Genomic DNA, 9,802 nt, shown 5'->3' on the forward strand with positions numbered 1-9,802 from the left:
ATTTATTATTCTTTACAAAAAAATAAAAAATACTTGAACATTGATTTAAATTGTCAGGAAAGAAGAGGAAGAAATTTAAAAGGTAAAAAGGTATATGTGTTTAAAAATCCTAAAATCATTTTTAAGGTTGTATCTTTTCTCTAAAATTGCCTTTCTGAAAGTTATAAGAAGCAAAGTAAAAAAATAAATGAATTTATTCAAACAAGTGGAGACCAAGTCTTTAAAATATTTTCTTGGATTTTCAAATTCTATTTGAGTTTTGTCTCTCTTAGAATTAAAAATGTCGAACACAGCGAGACCAGCTTGCTTGTAATGAAATAAAATTTAAAAATATAGAGGCAGCTCACTGGTAAGTGCTGCTATTTCAGCTATTTTTAGAACAGGCCAGTTTGCGACTCATCTGGTCCTTACGGGCTACCTGGTGCCTGCGGGCACCGCGTTGGTGAACCCTAATCCATGGGATGTCATAATTGCCACTATGAGTTGATAATTCACCCAAAAAAATCACTGCTCACTGCTCCCCTCACCTCCCAGGGGTTGAACAAGGGTGATGGGTCAAATGTAGAAGACAAATTTCACCACACCTAGTGTGTGTGTGACAATCATTGGAACTTCAACTTTAATCTTAATAACTAGCGGTGATACGAAGGTCCTGCAGTCCTGGGTTCAATCCCAGGCTCGGATCTTTCTGTGTGGAGTTTGCATGTTCTCCCCGTGAATGCGTGGGTTCCCTCCGGGTACTCCGGCTTCCTCCCACTTCCAAAGACATGCACCTGGGGATAGGTTGATTGGCAACACTAAATTGGCCCTGGTGTGTAAATGTGAGTGTGAATGTTGTCTGTCTATCTGTGTTGGCCCAGTGATGAGGTGGCGACTTGTCCAGGGTGTACCCAGCCTTCCGCCCGATTGTAGCTGAGATAGGCGCCAGCGCCCCCTGCTACCCCAAAAAGGGAATAAGCGGTAGAAAATGGATGGATGGATGGACATAATATGAGATGACAAAGCAAATGAACATACAGTATATAAACAGCCCTAACACATTGAACTACAATCACTGGCGTTGCCGGGCTTATTTTATAATAGCCCCACCTAAAATATTGTTAAATTATTAGGTGTTTTATCTAAAAGACAATGATTTTTGTTTTTTAAGTGTCCCCAATATGACTTTAAATCAGGGTCGCCAAATTGTAAAGGGGACCTTTGTTGATCTTAATCTATACTAAAAACACTTTATCAGGGTGTCGCTCAGAAGTCTGCAAAAGAGACATTTTTCCGCCGACTCCAATAAATAAATAAAAATAGCATCCAGGTGCAAAATGTAACACGGCTTATAAACTTTTTAAAGTTTTCATCTTTTTTATTTGTTGTATAACAGGAAAAATCAATCTGCTCATGTGAAATAAAACTGACTTGTTGGCATGTAGTCATGGTCAGCTTAGCTGAGGTGTTGCACACCTGAACAGCTGAACTGAACACAAAAGCTTTTAGTCTCTTTGAATGGCCTTCATTGCACCTCAGCTTTACAGTACATTTTTCTCCACAATCACAATTATAACCTACCGTATTTCCTTGAATTGCCGCAGGGCATATAGCATGCGCCTGCCTTGAATTACTGCTGGGTCAAACTCGCTTCCCCAAATAATTAGTGCATGCTTAGTATTACCGCCTGGTCAAACTCGTGACGTCACGAGTGACACTTCCCTTGTCATCATTTTCAAAATGGAAGAGGCTGATTTCAATACCGGTAATTTGAAATCACATAAAGGGAAGAAGATTAAGAGCTATTCAGTAGGATTTAAGAACTCCGGCTTATTAGTGATTCCTAGAGCCCAAAAAAAGTCTGCTGGCTATAGAGCGTTTTCCGTTCGGGCTCCAGTACTCTGGAATGCCCTCCCGGTAACAGTTCGAGATGCTACCTCAGTAGAAGCATTTAAGTCTCACCTTAAAACTCATCTGTATACTCTAGCCTTTAAATAGACCCCCTTTTTAGACCAGTTGATCTGCCGCTTCTTTTCTTTCTCCTATGTCCCCCCCTCCCTTGTGGAGGGGGTCCGGTCCGATGACCATGGATGAAGTACTGGCTGTCCAGAGTCGAGACCCAGGATGGACCGCTCGCCTGTATCAGTTGGGGACATCTCTACGCTGCTGATCCGCCTCCGCTTGAGATGGTCTCCTGTGGACGGGACTCTCGCTGCTGTCTTGGATCCGCTTTGAACTGAACTCTCGCGGCTGTGTTGGAGCCACTATGGATTGAACTTTCACAGTATCATGTTAGACCCGCTCGACATCCATTGCTTTCGGTCCCCTAGAGGGGGGGGGGGTTGCCCACATCTGAGGTCCTCTCCAAGGTTTCTCATAGTCAGCATTGTCACTGGCGTCCCACTGGATGTGAATTCTCCCTGCCCACTGGGTGTGAGTTTTCCTTGCCCTTTTGTGGGTTCTTCCGAGGATGTTGTAGTCGTAATGATTTGTGCAGTCCTTTGAGACATTTGTGATTTGGGGCTATAGAAATAAACATTGATTGATTGATTGATAAGCTTAGATCACACTCAAATTTTTACTGCATACCTTTGGTAAGTGTCGGAGTGAGAAGAGGTTTTAAAATAATTAGAGCATGCTTACTTTTACCGCATGCCTTTGGTATGCGCAGGAGTGAGAAGTGGTTTTAAATGAATTAGCGCCCCGGCGGCAATTCAAGAAAATACGGTACTTTCTTTGAGCTAATCAAGTCTTTTGAACGGCTCTTTTTAATGAATAGTTAGAGCCGGTTCGCTGTTGCCAGCCGTTCGTTCACGAGCCGTTTTTTCATGCACTTACAGGTACAGCGTCTGTAATTGCCCAAGCTGCACCTCTAGACTTGATTATAAAATGAGTCACAGGAAACATTGCAGCATTTGATTCACTTGTCTGGTTCATTGTTCTGTGGATATGCCAAATATCCATCCATCCATTTTTCTACCGCTTATCCCTTTCGGGGTTGCGGGGGCGTTGGAGCCTCTCTCAGCTAAATAATTCAAATGTAACCCCACACCAGGTAGGAAGGTACAATTTTGCATTCACATTTTTATTACGTCGTAATTTTACTCGTTTTATTCATACACCGTATCAGTGGCCTAGTGGTTAGAGTGAGATCGGTAGGTCGTGAGTTCAAATCCCGGCCAAGTCATACCAAAGACTATAAAAATGGGAACCATTACCTCCCTGCTTGGCACTCAGCATTAAGGGTTGGAAATGGCGGCTAAATCACCATAAATGATTCCCGGGCGTGGCAACGCTGCTGCCCACTGCTCCCCTCAACTCCCAGGGGGTGATCAAGGGTGATGGGTCAAATGCAGAGAATAATTTCGCCACATCTAGTATTTGTGTGACAATCATTGGTGCTTTAACTTTAACTTTACATTTCATTCATACATGTTTTTTTTTCTTTTATTAAGATATTAAAACGTTTTGGGTTTTTTCAGGGAGGGAACATTTAAAATAGTAATGTGGATATGGCAACACATAACGGAATGTTTACAACTAAAACAAAACCAAAAAAATACTCACGATAATCAGAATAATTCCCCCCAATAGAGCAACATAATTTTAAATTTAAATTATTTTGTTCCACATCTTATCTTCTAACTGCAGCTGGGGATTGTTTCTTTGATTAAACTAACAATTGTAATGAGCCAGTCAGTTCGAACGACTCTTTAAAAGGAACGCATGCTGAAATTCTGGCTTCCTTCAAAGCAGGGGTAGGGAACCTATGGCTCTAGAGCCAGATGTGGCTCTTTTGATGACTGCACCTGGCTCTCAGATAAATCTTAGCTGACATTGCTTAACACGATAAGTACCGAATAATTCCGCTGGTGATCACAGTGTCAAAAATAACGTTCAAAATATAAAACATGCATTTCATGGATTTTAATCCATCCATCCGGTTCCTATCGCACCTGTTCAAGAAGTCGCATTAATGGTAAGAAGTTTTCTATTTATTGTTGGTTAGCTTCAGAATAACAATGTTATTAAAAAAGAATAAGAGACTGGTCTTACTTAAAAATGCACGCATTTATTTGTATTCAGTCTTAAAAAAAATATTATGGTGCTCTCACGGAAATACTTTTTTAAATATTTGGTTTGTATGGCTCTCTCAGCCAAAAAGGTTCCCGATCCCTGCTCCAAAGGTTCAAATTACAGTCCTTGTTGTTGGGCACACACACGCACTTACTCATCATTGCTGCCCTCTAGTGGCTATGAGCGTGAAATCCCTGTTGGAGTGATAAAGTAGTTTTTGGTTTTCAGTGATTTTAATCAATGTCATGTATACTCTAGTTCAGGGGTCACCAACTTTTTGAAACCAAGAGCTACTTCTTGGGTACTGATTAATGCAAAGGGCTACCAGTTTGATACACACTTTAAAAAATTGCACGAAATAGTCAATTTGCCCAATTTACCTTTAATAAATAAAATAATATATATATATATATATATATATATATATATATATATATATATATGGGTATTTCTGTCTGTCATTCCATCGTATATATTTTTTCCTTTTACAGAAGGTTTTTATTAGAGAATAAATTATGAAAAAAAAACACCCAATTGAACGGTTTAAAAGAAGAGAAAACCGGGAAAAAAATTGAAAACTTTATTTTGAAACATAGTTTATCTTCAATTTCGACTCTTTAAAATTCAAAATTCAACCGAAAAAAAAAGAAGAGAAAAACTAGCTAATTCAAATCTTTTTGAAAAAATTAAAAAAAAAATTCATGGAACATCATTAGTCATTTTTCCTGATTTAGATTTATTTTAGAATTTTGATGACATGTTTTAAATAGGTTAAAATCCAATCTGCATTTTGTTAGAATATATAACAATTTGGACCAAGCTATATTTCTAACAACGACAAATCATTATTTCTTCTATATTTTCCAGAACAAAATTTTGAAAAGAAATTCAAAAGACTTTGAAATAAGATTTAAATTTGATTTTACAGATTTTCTAGATTTGCCAGAATATTCTTTTTGAATTTTAATCATAATAAGTTTGAAGAAATATTTCACAAATATTCTTCGTTGAAAAAACAGAAGTTAAAATGAAGATTTAAATTAAAATGTGTTTATTATTTTTTACAATAAAAAAATTCAAAAATTACTTGAACATTGTTTAAAATGTCAGGAGAGGAAGGAATTTAAAAGTTAAAAGGGCATATGTGTTTAAAAATCCTAAAATCATATTGAAGGTTGTATTTTTTCTCTAAAATTGCCTTTCTAAAAGTTATAAGAAGCAAAGTAAAAAAAAAAAAAGTGAATTTATTTGAACAAGGGAAGACCAAGTTATTAAAATATTTTCTTGGATTTTCAAATTCTATTTGAGTTTTGTCTCTCTTAGAATTAAAAATGTCGAGCAAAGTGAGACCAGCTTGCTAGTAAATTAATTAAAATAAAAAAAATAGAGGCAGCTCACTAGTAAGTGCTGCTATTTGAGCTATTTTTAGAACAGGCCAGCGGGCAACTCATCTGGTCCTTACGGGCTACCTGGTGCCTGCGGGCACAGCGGTGGTGACCCCTGCTCTAGTTTATACTGTTATTGAATAGAGCACACGTACAGTAATTTATAATTTATATACTTGATCATCTTAATTGACTTGGAAAAAACGTTGTACTCCATATATATGAATTCAAATGTACAATCGACTTATGATATTATTACACTACTTCCATCCATCCATCCATCATCTTCCGCTTATCCGAGGTCGGGTCGTGGGGGCAGCAGCCTAAGCAGGGAAGCCCAGACTTCCCTATCTCCAGCCAAATCGTCTAGCTCTTCCCGGGGGATCCCAAGGCGTTCCCAGGCCAGCCGGGAGACATAGTCTTCCCAACGTGTCCTGGGTCTTCCCCGTGGCCTCCTACCAGCTGGACGTGCCCTAAACACCTCCCTAGGGAGGCGTTCGGGTGGCATCCTGACCAGATGCCCGAACCACTTCATCTGGCTCCTCTCGATGTGGAGGAGCAGCGGCTTTACGTTGAGCTCCTCCCGGATGGCAGAGCTTCTCACCCTATCTCTAAGGGAGAGCCCCGCCAACCGGCGGAGGAAACTAATTTTGGCCGCTTGTACCTGTTATCTTATCTTTTCGGTCATGACCCAAAGCTCATGACCATAAGTGAGGATGGGAACGTAGATCGACCGGTAAATTGAGAGCTTTGCCTTCCGGCTCAGCTCCTTCTTCACCACAACGGATCGATACAACGTCCGCATTACTGAAGACGCCGCACCGATCCGCCTGTCGATCTCACGATCCACTCTTCCCCCATTCTTGAACAAGATTCCTAGGTACTTGAACTCCTCCACTTGGGGCAGGGTCTCCTCCCCAACCCGGAGATGGCACTCCACCCTTTTCCGGGCGAGAACCATGGACTCGGACTTGGAGGTGCTGATTCTCATTCCGGTCGCTTCACACTCGGCTGCGAACCGATCCAGTGAGAGCTGAAGATCCCGGCCAGATGAAGCCATCAGGACTACATCATCTGCAAAAAGCAGAGACCTAATTCCGTGGCCACCAAACCGGATCCCCTCAACGCCTTGGCTGCGCCTAGAAATTCTGTCCATAAAAGTTATGAACAGAATCGGTGACAAAGGACAGCCTTGGCGGAGTCCAACCCTCACTGGAAACGTGTCCGACTTACTGCCAGCAATGAGGACCAAGCTCTGACACTGATCATACAGGGAGCGGACTGCCACAATAAGACAGTCCGGTACCCCATACTCTCTGAGCACTCCCCACAGGACTTCCCGAGGGACACGGTCGAATGCCTTCTCCAAGTCCACAAAGCACATGTAGACTGGTTGGGCAAACTCCCATGCACCCTCAAAAACCCTGCCGACAGTATAGAGCTGGTCCACAGTTCCACAACCAGGACGAAAACCACACTGTTCCTCCTGAATCCGAGGTTCGACTATCCGGCGAAGCCTCCTCTCCAGTACACCTGAATAAACCTTACCGGGAAGGCTGAGGAGTGTGATCCCACGATAGTTGGAAAACACCCTCCGGTCCCCCTTATTAAAGATTGACCACCACCCCCGGTCTGCCAATCCAGAGGTACCACCCCCGATGTCCACGCGATGCTGCAGAGTCTTGTCAACCAAGACAGCCCCACAGCATCCAGAGCCTTAAGGAACTCCGGGCGGGTCTCATCCACCCCCGGGGCCTTGCCACCGAGGAGCTTTTTAACTACCTCAGCCCCAGAAATAGGAGAGTCCACCACAGATTCCCCAGGCACCGCTTCCTCAAAGAAAGACGTGTTGGTGGGATTGAGGAGGTGTTCGAAGTATTCCCTCCACCGATCCACAACATCCGCAGTCGAAGTCAGCAGAACACCATCCGCACCATACACGGTGTTGATAGTGCACTGCTTCCCCTTCCTGAGGTGGCGTATGGTGGTCCAGAATCGCTTCGAAGCCGTCCGGAAGTCGTTTTCCATGGCTTCCCCGAACTCTTCCCATGTCCGAGTTTTTGCCTCCGCGACCGCTAAAGCTGCACACCGCTTGGCCCGTCGGTACCTGTCCACTGCCTCCGGAGTCCTATGAGCCAAAAGAACCTGATAGGACTCCTTCTTCAGCTTGACGGCATCCCTCACTGCTGGTGTCCACCAACGGGTTCTGGGATTACCGCCCCGACAGGCACCAACAACCTTGCGGCCACAGCTCCAATCAGCTGCCTCGACAATAGAGGTGCGGAACATGGTCCACTCGGACTCAATGTCCCGCACCTCCCTCGTGACATGTTCAAAGTTCTCCCGGAGGTGGGAATTGAAACTCTCTCTGACAGGAGACTCTGCCAGACATTCCCAGCAGACCCTCACAATGCGTTTGGGCCTCCCAGGTCTGTCCGGCATCCTCCCCCACCATCGCAGCCAACTCACCACCAGGTGGTGATCGGTAGAAAGCTCCGCCCCTTTCTTCACCTGAGTGTCCAAAACATAAGGCCGCAAATCCGATGACACAACTACAAAGTCGATCATGGAACTGCAGCCTAGGGTGTCCTGGTGCCAAGTGCACATATGGACACCCTTATGTTTGAACATGGTGTTTGTTACTACTTCCTGTGCATTTAATTACTGATGGATAACTTGCTAAGAAATCAAGTCATGTCATTTATTCATGGCTGTCTGAGTAAAATATGCCCAAAGATTTACAGAAATATGAGGGGTATACAGAAATTTGTATATAATAACCAAATCATATATTTTTAACATTTATATATATATATATATATATATATGATGAATTCACTCAGCGCTCCATGTATTTGCAAACATTAATTTATTGAAACAACATATACATATATATATATATATATATTATTACACACACATATGTATACATATGAATACATATGTATAAATAAAAAAGTTAAAGTACCAATGATTGTCATACACACAAAGTGTGGCGAAACCCCCTGGGAGGAGAGGGGAGCAGTGAGCAGCAGCTGTGGCTGTGCCTGGGAATCATTTTTGGTGATTTAAGCCCCAATTCCAACCCTCCTGTGACTCCAGTCGCTACAGTTAAAAGTCACAAGACATCCTTGGCGTGTTGGTTCCTAGAGCCAACACAAGTCTTTGTAAAAAAGAAAAAAGCCTTTAGTTGCTGCTCCATTCAATGGAATGAATTACAAAATAATTTGAGGCCACCTGAACTGATCACTTTGGGGGAATTTCAGGCCATTTTAAAAGGACCGAGAAGCTGTTTCTATTTGGCACTTGTATTTGTTTTAGCTTATTTTTTAAATCTATTGCATGACTTTAGGAAGGCCATTCTAAAACCTTAATTGTAGGCTGATATAACCATTACTTTACCACATTTGACGTGTGTTTGAGGTCATTGTCCTATTGGAACACCCAACTGTGCCCAAGACCCAACCTCCAGGCAGATGATTTAAGGTTGTCCTGAAGAATTTGGAGGTAATCCTCTTTTTTCATTGTCTCATTTACTCTGTAAAGAATCAGTTCAATTGACAGCAAAACAGGCCCTGAGCATAATACTACCACTACCATGCTTGACGGTAGGTTTGGTGTTCCTGGGATTAAAAGGCCTCACATTTTCTCCTCCAAACATATTGCTGGGTATTGAGTCCAAACAGCTCAATTTTTGTTTCATTTGACATCACATGGACAAAGATAAGACCTTCTGGAGGAAAGTTGTGTGGTCAAGAGTGGTAGTCAAAAATCAAACTAGAAGCTTGCCAGAAGCTTGTGGACTGCTACCAAAAGCACCATATTGCAGGGAAACTTGCCAAGGGACAAGTAGCCAAATATTAACATTGCTGTATGTATACATTTGACGCAGCAGATTTGGTCACATTTTCAGTAGACCCATAATATATTCATAAAAAAAAAAAACTTCATGAATGTTTTTCGTGACCAACAAGTATTTTGCTCCAATCACTCTCTATCACAAAAAATTAAGTTGTAGAAATTATTGGAAACTCAAGACAGCCATGACATTATGTCCTTCACAAGTGTATATAAACTTTTGACGACTGTATACACGCAAAATCCTTATTTAAATAAGGCAATCTGGACCACTTAACAATCGTACACAGTCTTAGTAAATCACATGCAACACCCACACTAAGTACACACTATTTTATAGATTGCTCATGCTGCTTAGCGAGTGGTATTTGGATTTTAGTAAATCAGGCCCATTTTGTAGCTAACAGCCAAATCCAATGAAAAAGGCAATGTTACTACTTTATCAGCACAGACAAATAGTGGTTAAACAATAACACTGTAAATAAAGATCCACAAAAATACTG

The sequence above is a fragment of the Nerophis ophidion genome, linkage group LG10 (assembly GCF_033978795.1).
Source record: "Nerophis ophidion isolate RoL-2023_Sa linkage group LG10, RoL_Noph_v1.0, whole genome shotgun sequence".
Lineage (NCBI taxonomy): Eukaryota > Metazoa > Chordata > Actinopteri > Syngnathiformes > Syngnathidae > Nerophis > Nerophis ophidion.